The sequence below is a fragment of the Lissotriton vulgaris genome, chromosome 9 (assembly GCF_964263255.1).
Source record: "Lissotriton vulgaris chromosome 9, aLisVul1.2, whole genome shotgun sequence".
Lineage (NCBI taxonomy): Eukaryota > Metazoa > Chordata > Amphibia > Caudata > Salamandridae > Lissotriton > Lissotriton vulgaris.
The window spans coordinates 658,423,426-658,438,069 of NC_141697.1; positions in this window are offsets into that span (position 1 = coordinate 658,423,426).

Below are 14,644 nucleotides of genomic sequence, written 5' to 3' on the forward strand. Positions count from 1 at the left end.
GAAAGGAAGGGGGTAGGTCCATCGCATTTCTGGAGTTCTTCCCCTTAGTTGTGGCAGTGACACAATGGGTAGTCAGCTTGTGCATAGGAAGGTAACTTTTAGAGTTGATAATATGGCTTTTGTAGAGATTGTGAACCATCAGTCAGCAAGGGACGGACAACTGTTACAGTTGTTGAGGTTTTTTGTCCAAGGTTGTTTGATATAGCGTTTCGAACACTGCACGTAACAGTTGTGGACAGTGACATAGCAAATGCTTTGTATCGTTCGCAGTGGGGGAGATTCCGTGGGTTGGCCAAGGACGCCAACAGGATCCCGATGCCCATGCCGCAGCAGTTGTGGTGCGTAGGCAACACAAGATGCTACAACTGGGGGTAGGATCACTGGCTAAGTCCACTAGGATAGCCTATAATCTAGCATGGAAGGAGTTTTTTGCTGTCAGGCGCCCAGCAGCGCTTAAATGAGTTAAAGTGAAGGGACGATGTGATTCAGTTTATCCTGGATATGGTTGGAAAAGCCTATCCATGGCGTCAATTGCAAGGAAATTAGCGGAAATTGCATTCATGGGTAAGTTGCTCTGGGGTTACACACCTTCAGCGGGTATATTGGGCACAAGGATGCTAGTAGGGTGGGCCAGGGAGCGTGGCCAGCTGAATCTGGTCAAGAGACCCTTGTAGTGGCACTGGCTGAGCAGCGTACCACAGATTTTGCCTAGGATTTGCACGGACGCCTTCGAATCATGCCTGTTTTCCTCATTGATGGTGGATGTTTCTTGGTGCATTTGGAGTGTCTGAGTTGTTAGGGGACAGAAGGGGTGGGCGGATCTGTGGGAAGATGGGGTCTTGCGTGAGGCAGGTCTACATATATGGTTAAAAAACGTCCAAACAGATCAGAAGGGCAAGGGAAAATAGGTGTTGTTGCACGCTCCGTTGCCTAAGCTTACTTGCCCTTATAGATGGGGCTATCGGTATCGGGGAGTCCATTTTTGTGCATGCGAATTGGAAAGGAGTTACAGCCTTGCACCTGCTAGCAGTGCTGAGGAAGGCACTAAAGGAATGGTGCATTCACTGTGCAGTTTTTGGGACACTCTTTCCGTATTGGGCAGCATCTGAGGCAAGCAATAGAGGGTGGGAACAGGGTGATATCATGCACTTGGGGAGGTGGTCCTCAGATTGTTATAAGCGATACCTGCGCAACAGGGATAAGGAATTTAGTGTGGTTGTTAACAATGCATAAGTTCACGCAATGTTTCTCATTTCAGGTTCGGTGGCGGGCCCCCTTTCGTTGGAAATGTCAATCTGGGTTGTGGGACAGTTCTTCATGAAGTGGGCCCACGTACAAGCCCGGGAAAGTTATTTCGGACAGAATCTTTGTTTTAATGATAAACTATTTAAAGTGTTATAGAAAGGAAAAGGAGGCACGTGGTGGAAGGAGCTGATTCCGTGCCTTAACGGTCTGCTAGTTGGGGGTCGGTGTCCAGACATTTTGGTCGTACATTTGGGTGGAAACGATTTGTGTAAAGAGAAGGGCATAGTCCTGCGAAGAAGCATGAAGAGGGACTTAGCACTTATTAAACAACAGTTGTCAGGATGTTTTGTGGTATGGACTAAGTTTGTACCCCGCCGGGTCTGGCGGGGTAAGTTAATCCAGGAGCAGTGGTCAGAGCCAGGAGGACGCTTAATATGGAGATGTCTCGTTATGCAGGGAATTGAGTTTTGGTTGAATTGTGCACAGGGACATTCGTTTTGATTCAGTGGAATTTTTTTGGAGGAGACAGGATCCACTTATCAAGGCTGGGATGGACCTTTATTTGTTGGAAATTAGGGAGATGTTAGCCAGAAAGTTGAATGTTCAGAGCCATCCTGGAAAGTAAGAGGCCTGTAGGACAGAGGGGGCAGAAAAAAAGGGGCTAGGCAGTAGTGGCCGTCATTCCCTTTTTCCTGGGTGACAGGGTTTTGAAAAGTTGGCCAGGGTTGGCAAAGGTTTTTGGTTAAGTATTGGAAGTTTGCGAGCAGGGGCAGGAAAACGGTAGGTAGTAGTCTAAGCTTCAGGAGAGGCGTTTGTTAGTTACAGTTGCAGGAAGGCAGGTAGGGAACGAGGTGTCATTGGGGGAAAGTTTTAACTGCAATACTGCGTAATGTTGTTGTTATGATAATGCCAGGGTGGAGGAACTTTTGAGGGGAACGTAGGGTGGGGAGGATCAGGGGTCAGCTATTCGATGTATAGTGAGGCTTTCGTTTTTATAAGGCAGTTGCCAGTTGGTTATTTTGTAATATCCACCTGTTTCAATACAGCAGCCTTTTTCACATACAAAATAGGTCTCAGTTTGACTTGCCCCTCTCCCTCCCAAATACCTACATTGCGGTTTCTAAACTTTCTATAAGCGTTATAGTTACACTCCCACCCCACCCAAACAGGCAGGCCTTTCAACTGCGGCAGCTCCAGACAACTCCAAGCAGTCTGCCTCACTTTTGGAAGACAGGAGGGAGTGAATCAACCTGTCGAGAGAGCAGCGCCCGAGGCTTCGCAGTCACAGATTATGCACGGTGAGGATGAGGGCAGAGAAGTCGCGGCAAGATGCGGCAGGCGGGGATCGGATTTAATGAGGACACCCTGGCTGCAACTCATCTGAGAGAGTCGCCAAGCCCAAATAACAGCGCAACAGCATGCCTGTGTTTAAAATGGCGGTGCGAGGGGGGATTCAAACCTACAGTAATTGGAGGTGTTTTAAAATTCAAGGAGGGAATGTGGTGCCAGGGATAAGAGACCGGCGTAGAAGGAGCCCGAGTGGTCGTGACAAGCTCTGTTATCTGAGGTCTGGATAAAGCTGTGACCCACAAAGTAGGCCTGCTTGCCAACGAGAGGGGCTGGGAGTTCATGGAGATGGGCCAACTTCAATACTTCCTCACTAGAGGCCACCCTGTCGACAGCCAAGTTGCTCCGGCGTGGAGAGCGAGCCCTGCCCCGGATGCTGTGGAATCTGTGACCCCAATTGGTCTGTGGGCTCATTGCCTTTGACCTTTGGAGGGCCCCCTGATGTTTTCACCTTCCCCATTGCCCGAAGGCCTGTCTTTGACTGTTTGCCAGCTTCCAGCTCAACTCCCCTCCCCCACCTCCCTCTATTCTCCATGGGACTTGTTTTTTGTTTTATCTCTTCCCTATGTAACTGATGTTAATTGATGGTATACCATGAATCCGACAGCGGAGCCCTAGCAATATGGCCGACGCCTGGTGGAGCTACTGAGGTAGCTACCACTGTGTTCCTGGACTATTGCCCAACACTCACTACTGCTTCAGGGAATGGGGAAGATCTGCAGACTTTGGAGCTGTCTCTTCCACCTTTCTTCTCATGGGGCTAGCTGGAAGATGAGGCAGACAGCATTTCCCAGTAGCACCGGAACCATTGCCTTCTATGGAATTATGATAATGCCTCTTGGGCGGAAACTAAAACTGTTTGTACCTACCGCAGAGCCCGAGTACCCTTGGCCGCTGCCCGGTGGAGCTGTCCTATGCAGCTATAGATGAGTCTGGCTCTGGTTCACCCCTCGACCGTCACCTACCCAGCCGGACATCGGACATTGTTTCTCACGGTTCTTCGCAGTTTTATCTGTCATTCTCTTTGACTGCTTTGTTCCTCCTGAAGTATTTTCCCCTTCTGGTTTAACTGACTCTATCTGCATTTCTCTCCCCTGTTTACCTTGTCCCCCCACCTTCCATTTTCCATTAGACGTTTGGCTTGGCTATGATACGCACTAATAACTTATATTTTTGTGTAATCTCATGTTTTTCTCCTAAGCCCATACTTGTAACTGCAACTGTAAATGTTACTGATGTCATTTTCATAACCTGTAACCCGCTGATCCTCATGTAAAGCGCTCTGATACCTCTGGGTCTAGCCAGCGCTATATAAAACTCTTCAAATAAATAAACAAATAAGAGACATGTATCTATTGCCTAGATGCATCAAGGGTTTTTGCATTCGCAAACTGTGCGAATCGCAAAATTCGGCCGTTTGCGAATGCAAATCCCGTTTTTGGGATGCATCAAGCATTTTGGTATTTTCGCAATTTTAGAAATCATAATTTTGTTGCGATTTCTAAAATTGCGATTGCATTTTAGAAATCGCAATTTGGAAGGGGTAAATTAGCATGAAGTTGAACTTCATGCTAATTTATAGAACACTTTCAAACATGCACTAGTTGCATAGTTGAAAGTTTTAATTTACACACACACATGTCCTTGGGTCATGTGTGTGTGTAAATTGCACTTACAGTTCAATTTCAGGGGTGCAGGGAGGGGTTCTTTGAACGCCCCCTGCACCCTTGAAATTGCATTCACATTTTGCGAATCGCAATTTGAAATTCGCAAAATGTGAATGCCTTCCCATTGATTCCTATGGGCCTTTTGGCCCATAGGAATCAATGGGAAGGGTTTTCCTTAATTGCGATTCGCAAATTGTGAATCGCAATTAACGAAAATTACCGATTCGCAAAATAATTTGCGATTTTTTGATGCATAGCATTTTGCGATTCCTTAATTTTCGCAATTAAGAAACCGCAAAATGTTACAATGATGCATCTAGGGGTATGACTGGGTGGACTCTCGTACTGGCTAAAAGGCAGATAACAATTAAACGGAAGTTAAGAAGTGTTCCAAGGTATGTTACATGGATACAAGATCTCCTTAAATGGGCCAGTTATGGAAGTAGCATACTGCTTCCAGAAGCCAGAAGGTGAAAGGGCGACGGTGTTCATGGGCAAAAGGGACTTTACCCTGCCAGCTTTCGGGAAGAGGCAAGAATGGGGAAATAAACACAGAGCAGCTGAAAATAAATCACTGCTCTGAGCCAGTGTGCTGAATCTCTTGGGTGAACTCTTGTGAACTTTGCAGATGTCCTACGGGTTAAATGCCAGCTAGGGTTTTTTTTCGACCTACAATCACAGGCCACAGTAGTGTCATCACAGGGGAGGGGTTGCTGAATCAGAAAACAAGTGATCCAGTTGCTTTGGAGAGCATAAACAGTGGCCCTCTGAGGAGTTACAAAACTCCATCCACTTCAATATTGGAGCTGCAGCAGGCTGATGATACCAGGAGGGAGTGGGAGGCAACAATGTGTTGGTCATTACAGAGGGCAAGCTATAGGAGGGGTGCTGGGGCTGCTCTCCTGGCAGTAACACAGGTTTAGTACTACATTTGGTTTCACTTTGAAAAAAGAATTGCACTTGTGGACTAAGTGTTAAATGTGCAATTGAGCTCCTGCCTGCAATAGGGGTGTCCCGAGGCGCCCCCCCAACCCCCATCCCACTCGTTTTAGCAGCTACACTGGGGTGGGGTTCTTGATGAGCCTTTTCTGTCTGAAGATTGGCAAAGTGTCATAATTAGCTTGGTAGGGTGAGTGATAGATAGATGAATGAGTGAAAGGATTGATGGAAGAGTGGAAGAGTGAAAGGCAGAGAGGGTGTATGAGTGGATGGATGGATGGATAAATGGATGGATTGGTGGACGGTTGGAGAGAAAGGATAGGTTGAGTGAAAGGATGGATGAATGAGTGGATGGGTAAATGGATGGATGGAGTGGAAGCATGATTGGATGAGCAAAAGGATGGATGAGTGAAAGGACGTATGTAAAGACGAATGAGTAAACCAGTGGAGGAATGAGGGAAAGGCAAGGTAGATGGATGCCCTGATGAAAGGATGGATGGATGAGTGAAATGATGAATTGCTGGATTCATGAATAGATGGATGAGTGAGTGAAAGGATGGATGTCACAATGAAAGGGTGGATAGATGGATGAGCTAAAGGGAGGATGATGGATAGATGGAGTGAAAGGAGCAGAAGCGTGAATGGATGAGCGAAATGATGGATGGATGATTTAATAGATGGATGAATGGATGAGAAGGGGGTGTATAAGTGAAAAGATAGATGATTGAATGGTTGGATTGGTTTGATGAATAGATGTCCACAGACCAGTTGCGGCTCTCCTTTATGGGCTCTAGAGCTACACTACAACCTCCATGTTGTGTGATCTATTTTTATTGGATCAAGAGTGAATAAGTATTTTCTTGACAAAATAAAAATAAAATTCAGACCCGCTTTGAGTCCAGGAACAATCTGAGGCAGCTAGTGACATTGTTCGATTGCTGACACATGTAAATAAAGATGCCTACACCATTCCAGCACCGTGAACATGTCTGTGTGACTATGTGTGTGAGTTAAAGTGAGAGTCAGTGAAGCAATAAGTCAGAGTGAGACTGAGTGACAGTAAGGACCTGTAGGGTAGTTCCTATATTCCCAATAGGCTCTGCGCATTGGAATAACATAAACGATAGTTTAGACGTAGGACTGAGGTCGACTAGGTCTCTATTGCATATGTTAGACTTAATTATGAATGGCAGCTAGCTCAGAGGTCACTAGAAACTTTCTCGAGTAAACAAGAAGGTGTTAATTTTCCTGAATAGACAAGAAGGGATTAGTTTCTGACAACCGCATAAACATGACAACTTTGCTCCCCTAGCACAAGGAGTATATCTCCAGAGTCGCGGAAACAATAGATAGCTATTTCACTCAGTCAATCGTGCATGCTTAGTTTCACCAGGAGTGCAGAGAAACAGAGAGACGGGTGTTTTCAATAAAAGTGGTTATTTATTGAGCAGTCTTCTTTCTCATGCAAGAGAAGTGAATTGCCACAATTGCAATACTTGTTATAAAGTAAAGTGCGTACAGTAAAAGGAGTATTATGAAATAATACTGTAAAAGCATTTATATGGTTTCTATGCCATAAGATACTTAAAATGGATAAAATACATACAATGATAAAAGTTGACTAAACGTACTCAGCTGGTGCTTCTAAAATATGCCTACCCCGGTGTACCTAACCTAAGCCTAGTACGTGGGAAGGAGTAAGTGAGATGTAGTTTGGGTTAAGATAGTTTTTGCCAAGAATCTGAATCAAGAATTCTCTAAGGGTCTAATCAGCTCTATACCTTGGTTATAGAATGAAGGAGGTCTTGTATCTCTCTCTCAGAACTCGATCTCCCAGCAACCCGCGAGGGTGACAGGGAAACACTGGAGCTGGATTTCTCGGCAGGAGAAAAGACAGCGTCTCTCTCAGTGCGTCAATGGGAGGGTCGGCTTCCTTCGGCACTCGTTTCAGCAGGGCGTCGGGCAAGTAGATAGCCGATCTTCTCCAAATCACTGTGTGTTTTGCTAAGGCAGATGCTGGTATATTTATACCTGGAAGGTGCCGAGTTTGACGTAAGGTTGGACATAAGACGTCACTAAGAACTCGCAGTTCTTTCAGGACTCCAGGAGTTCTAGGACAAATCAATACAGAAGCAGGGAGAATTCCGGGGCTGCTGGAGGCTTGGTTTGTTTAAGAACGTGTTGTTCTTTCTAGAAGTCTATGGGAGTAGCCTTGCCGTATTTGGACTGCATTGGCTATGACTTAATATAGATATGATTCTTATGCCTTTATAAGGATATGATTTGATATAACCACATAAGGGCATAAATCAGGGATATTTAAATAGGATCCTAGATACGTTTACAACACCCACTCCACGTATAATGTCCATCATTACTAAATACTAAGCAATATTAAACATATAAATATGCATGTGTTTTCCAGCCCACCCCAAAACACATAAAATGCATTTGAAATGGTATATACACGAAAAATGAGTATTATACTGTACGTTTTCAAGCAGTGGTATCATTCAGATAATGTAATTTTAGTGCATTGTAATCTTGACTGAATGAATCACAAAATTTACAATTATGAAATGGCTCTTAATACAGAAGAGAAGGTGGAGACCATTTCATCACATATTTATACAAGACTGTACATGTGCTAGAGGCTAAGTCAAAATATTGTCTCTAGATAACTCATATCCTAAAAATAGGACAGTGAGGTGGGCAATTTGTGACTTTTTAAAGTTGAATTTGTACCCTTCAGATGCGAACCCAAGTATGATGGTGTCTCCAGGTCATCGTCTGTAAGATAGATGTTATCGACATAAGATAATGCCTCATCATCATACATTTGTAGTAACTCTGTTACCCTTGCTGAAAATAATCCTGGGCTATTCTTGAATCCCTGTGGGAGACGACAAAATTTCTTTTGGGCCCCCATTCTGGAGAAAGCGATCAAATACCTGCTTTCTGGTGCAATGTTTTGACAGAAGAAACCATTTGAAATATCTAATGTCGTTTTATATTTCTTGTGCACGATGTTATTCATTAGTGCTGCACTATGTGAATTTTGTACTGCAAATGTTTTGCAACAAGAATTTAGGTGTCTGTAGTCCAAAACTAGATGATATGAATCATCTGGTTTGGAGACAGGACCTCACGATCTCCTCCTCTTCTAGATAAAGGAACTGCCCCTATCACGAAATAGCTTAAACAACTAAGGTCTTTGTTGTGCATTCGTTTGAAGTGACGGGCGACAGGGTACGCGGGGTCACTATGCAAAATGGCCCTGAGATGCTGTAGAATTCGGGCGTGCACCTGGAGCTTAGTGCTTCCAACATATCTAAGCCCACAGGTGCACGTCAGAACGTAAACAGCATGATCAGTCTTGCAGTTGTAGTTGCCATGGATGTTTTTGGCAACTTTACTAAATGGGGTGTAGTACTGGGTGGTAGTGACCCCAAACTTACAAGCCCTACAACTGGAGCATTTAAAGAAACCATTGGTTGGGCGAAGCCATGGAATTTTGGATTTCAATTCCGGTGTTGCTTTATCTAAATGGCTGCCCATGGTTCTAGCTCGTCTGAAAGTCACTGTGGGATGCAATGTGGTGTGTGTGGCTGTGCACGTGATTCATTGACAGCACTGTGATACCCAACCTTATTGGAGGAACATCTTTTACTTCATGCTCGGAAGTGTGGAGTCCTTGTGTTGTCACTGGCACTTTGGGGATGGTGTGGTGTAGTGCAGGTTTGATCTGTTCCACTCTACATAGCCCTATTTCAGTCTATTCTCTACCCCAGTGTTGCCACACTTCAATCCCACAGCTGCATGGTATGTGCTACCAGCGTTCTAGGCATGGCACCTGGCTGGCAGTGTCATTGCCATGGCTGAATTTTCTATGCCCAGTTAAGGTTGTAGAAGCATTGGTAAAGTGTGAGGAACACAGCGTTCAAAACTCTCCTTTGCACAATAGGATTTCTTGAGGCGCGCGCACACAAACACACACACACACGTAGATTACAGAAAGAATATGCATCAAGACAGGTCAAAATAGAAGAGTAGAACTTACTCACTTTGCCACCCTATAAGAGATGCTATAGGAGGCACTGCTAATGAGAATGTGGACACATTTAGTGATATATATATATATATATATATATATATATATATATTCACTGAAAAAACCATAGGTTATAGACCATATATAGTTAGGGATTAGCATTTACAAAACCTTATTTTACTCACACAAAACCATTGAAATTCGCATATATAGTTAGTTGAACTAACTATATATCGCGCACCCGCAATCCACTGCTGATGATGTCACATATTACATCATTCATGACATGGTCAGTGACATCACTGATGACATCACTGATGACAACTCAAATGACATCACTGACGACATCACTGATGACATCATTCATGTGATAATACGATGAACCTCTTCAGACTCTAATATAACCTTAGATACACTCAGTGTAAACAGACACTCACAGATTGTCACTCATCCATGGAGTTACTCATACACCTAGTCAGTCATGCAAAGAATCAATCACACCTTCATTTCCTCAACTATACAGTTATACACACCTTACTTATTCAAACATATTCTAACACATATTTATTCTCTTATACAATCACTAATACAAGTTTTCAATGATCCATGCAGCCACTCACACATTCACTGGCTCTTATTCACAGTAATTTATATATGTCAACTCTCACATGTACTGTGTTTTACATATGTACTAACTTTGACATGTAGCACTGAGATATCCATTCACTCACTAATACACTCATGCACACAGTCAACCACCCATACAGCTGTTTCCACATGCAGTTTTGAACCTATACATCAGTTGAATCAACTGCTCACACATCTATGCACAGAGTCATACACCTCCCAGCCACCCACACACAGACATAATGATGGACAAATTAAGACAGTTTAGTCACTAACCCATGCACTCAGTGAGACACATTTAATCACTCACTCATACAGTCAGTCATGCACCTACTAAATCCTTCATCCAGACACTTATACATCCACTCATTCTTCAATATGTAAGACATATTTTAACTTTACAGAAACATACAGTCACTGGATGATGTCATCAGTGATGTCATCAGTGATGTCACTGACCATGTCATGAATGATGTAATATGTGACATCCTCAGCAGTGGATTGCGGGTGCGCGATATATAGTTAGTGCAACTAACTATATATGCGAATTTCAATGGTTTTGTATGAGTAAAATAAGGTTTTGTAAATGCTAATCCCTAACTATATATGGTTTATAACCTATGGTTTTTTCAGTGAATTTTCAAGGTTTTGTAAATGCTAATTCCTAACTATATATGGTCTATAACCTATGGTTTTTTCAGTGAATTTCAATGTTTTTTTATAGCAAATATAAAAAGCTGTAAAATGTATTATTCTTTTAAAGGAAAAATATATTTTACATGTTTTTAATATAATATTTTTATGCATCTGCCAAACCCTGACCTCTTAATAGTGCACTGTGGTGGAAATGATTTTGGGACTATGACTGGGGTTGGTCTGGAAATACTTTTAAAGGACACCTTTCATCAATTGATGACACTTTTTCCCCAAACTGCCTTGGTATATTCCAATATATGCCAAAGACAGAAATGGAAGTGGTCCAACCAATTTTTTCCACAATTTGAGAAAGCACGGAAACATGTGAATACATCTGTTTCTGCTTACATGAGAGACTTTAGAATGGGTTTAATATACAACAATAACTTGCGTTACAACATGCATAGAATATTCCTCCTGAATTTAAAACTGTGCATTGGAACCTACTCGTAGGTACCTAAATTAGCCACAGAACCCAATAGTTCTTTTCAGAGCTACCCTACCTCTGATCATTCAAAACGTTTATCTTTTTCTAACTTTTTTTCCGAACATTGTCCTCCATCTTGTGTCTCAATTCTACCGATACACAAAATGGAGGACTCCCGTAACTCTGCCGGTTCGCGTACCGGGCAGCGCACCGGTGAGCGCTCGATAAAAAAAGGTGGGAAAGTAATTTACAGAAAAACCGAGACACTTTCATCAAATATAGAATAGGCCCTACTACATAGCAGTCCCTACCATTTACCCAAATTTGATGGATTTCCATTGAGAAAATTATGCTGTAAGCCTGACTAAATATCCTGAGGTAAATTACCTAACAAAAACACTTATGAAGTGTTAGAATTGAGAACCAATTAAAATGCTACTTTCATTATCTTCTATTATTTCATGACATTTGATTGGTTATGAACCTGAATATATATAAAGAAAGAGAGAGAAACACAGCCATTTTGACTACTACTTCCTGAAGTACATTTCAAGTGCATTTCAACTGAGAACTTAAACTTCTTTTTGAAAAGTAAGATGTTATTTTAAAAACTGAAGTATGTTGTGCACTTTAAGTTATTTAGGAAAACATTTTCTGATAGTTATATACTATCCCTCTGTAATAGTTATAGAATAAGATAGACTTCTCTGTTATAGTTATAGATGGAGTTAGGCTTGTCTTGTATAATTATGAATTTACTTAGGCTTTATCACATACACTTTTTTATATTTTTACTTCCACTCTGATACCATACACTGCCCAAAGATAAAATCACTGTTAAAAAAACCAAACTACCTGTCTGAACTTAAACCCAACAGTGCCCTATCTGTACTGATATATTTTTTTTATTTTCAAATTACAGCACAAAATTGGAAGGAGAGCAAAAAAATACCATCGAAATTGTTCTGGAAAGCAACAAAGATACAGATATTTAACCCAATGACTCTGAATTCTTTGATGAATCACTGGACTATGAACTTCTTCAACGTGTAGAATCAGTAGATTTCCTGATTGAAAATGAGGACATTTCTGACAATCAAATATTAGAAGTTCTTTTAAATTTTGAAAACGAATCAGAGAAATAAATTTATATTTAATAATTCAAAAATTGTTTGAGACATTATTCATTTTTATAGGTATTTTTTAAACTAGTACCAAATTGATTATAATGTAAAATCAGACTTTAAATATACTGTGCAACTTTTTTGTGTAACATAGTAAGTTTGCTCATAGTTACTTCCTTTCTTCCACTACATTATCTCCAATGTGTATTTAACATCTCTTTATCATCTCCTGCCTCCATGGTGTTTCAGCTTTCCTGACAGACTATGCTATGAATTCCATGTACCACAATAACTTCTGAAACAACATGCAAGATATCTACAAAGGAAACGGTGTATTTGTATTTTTAGACTCTGGATTGGTACCTACATGTTGGTACTTAAATAAAAAAAAATAAAAAAAAAATACAACAAAAAGAACAATCAATATACATACATTATTTGAACATTCTTTCATTCTATTTTCCCTATATTACGCTCCCCGGACCGCTTCCCGGTGCGCGTACCGAGCGCTCCCCCCGCAAAAAAACGATAATAAAAATTATTTATTTTTTTCCCCGCTGGGCCCTTTTAAAGCCCCCTCATCAAACCTAGGGGGTCAGGGAGGATGTACTCTGCCCCCTTATGCTCATTTCCCCCTTTGTTTTTGCCACATCTTGTGTCTCGATCCTACCGAGACACAAGATGGCGGCCGCTCCGGACTGTTTAGAATGTTCACAGTCACCGGGGAGCCAATCCGCTTCTCCTCGCGAAGTTCCGTTACGCGTCAGGTACGCGAACCGGGGCGCTAACCGGGACGCTGTCACAGATATATCTGTTTTTTTAAATGTTAATTTCTCAAAATCCACTGGAGCACATATTTTAAGACATAGCAAAGGCACGTCGGGCAAACCATATCTACAATTTTGCCAAGTTTCGTGTAAATCCATTCAGCCGTTCGAGCTAAAAGTGATTCCAACCGCCCTATGGAAAAATGAATGGGAAAAACGTGTTTTGGGACCCCCTTTTTTCTCGGCCCCCCCTTGACGAAACCCCCCCAAATTTTCAAGGGCTGCTCAGAAACAAAATGTGCCATTTTCCTGAAAATTTCAGCCAATTCCGTCCACAAACGCTAAAGTTATTCGACATAGAATTTTCAGAAATCCCATAGGAAAAAAATCCTAACTATATGTACCTACTGGCGATCGATATATATATATATATATATATTCCAGCATCCCCTCCACACGAGAGGGAGAATGAGTCGCAACCTTAGTCCAGTTTTAAAAAAGCATTTATTTTTCTTTTCAAAAAGCGGCATAGTTCTGTTTGGCTCCAATGCATTTCGCTCACCACTGTGAGCTTCGTCAGGGAGAAGGCGCCGCAGGAAAGGTGATTACAGCTCTCACACACGGCCAGGAGTGTGTCGGTGCTTCCGTTTGTTAACCCCTTGTTGGGTACCGCATTTCAGCTGTTCTTTTCAATGCTGCATGCTGGGCCATGTGGTTTGCTGCAGCCTTCCGTGCGTGTTGATTTAAATTTTTGCGCCTTCCATGCCACCCGGACCGCCAGTAGGTAATATATCTATATATCTATCTATATATATATATATCTATATATATATATATATATATATATATATATATATATATATATATATATATATATATATATATATATATATATATATATATATATATATATATATATATATATATATATATATATGTATTTTATTCCAAGCATGCCCAAAGATGCTATTGACACCTATGCGGAACTGATCACAGAAGGTCTGAAAAAACTACAAACCAAGGTTATGAAAACACTAAGTTTAACCACCGTTTAAATGAGACCGTTCAACAACTTAATGAAAAAACTGAAAACTAATGATAATATAATTATCAACCAATCCGACAAAGGAGGCAATATAGTTCTTTGGGGGAAAAAAGCATACATAGAGGAAGCCCACAGACACCTTGATGATCAATCTTGTTATGCTTTATCTAATATGAAAACGACTAAAGTTATACAACAATCTTTCTATAATGACTTGAATCGCTGGAAAGGGGAGGGACTACTATCAAGAGATGAATTAAAATTTCTACACAAGGAGAACTCGGTGTTACCAAATATCTATTTTATCCCTAAAGTGCATAAGGGATTAACTCCGGTACCTGGCAGGCCCATCGTCTCGGCGATAAACAGTTTATATGAAAACACATCAAAATATATTGACTTTCATTTACAAGAATTTGTGACTTCCCTTCCCGCTTATATCAAAGATACCAATGAATTTTTGCACTCCTTAAATCAATGCATGTGGTCGGCTGACTACTTGTTAATAACCATGGACATAGCCACCTTATATACAAGTATCTCCCATACAGATGGCATTAATGCAATCAAGTTTTACCTGGGTAAAAGACCAATGGAATTGTATAAACATAACAGCATGCTCGTTTCCATGGTAGAAAAATGTTTAAACAACAATGTTTTTCTGTTTGAGATCCAGGTATACAAACAATTGAGGGGAGTGGCTATGGGG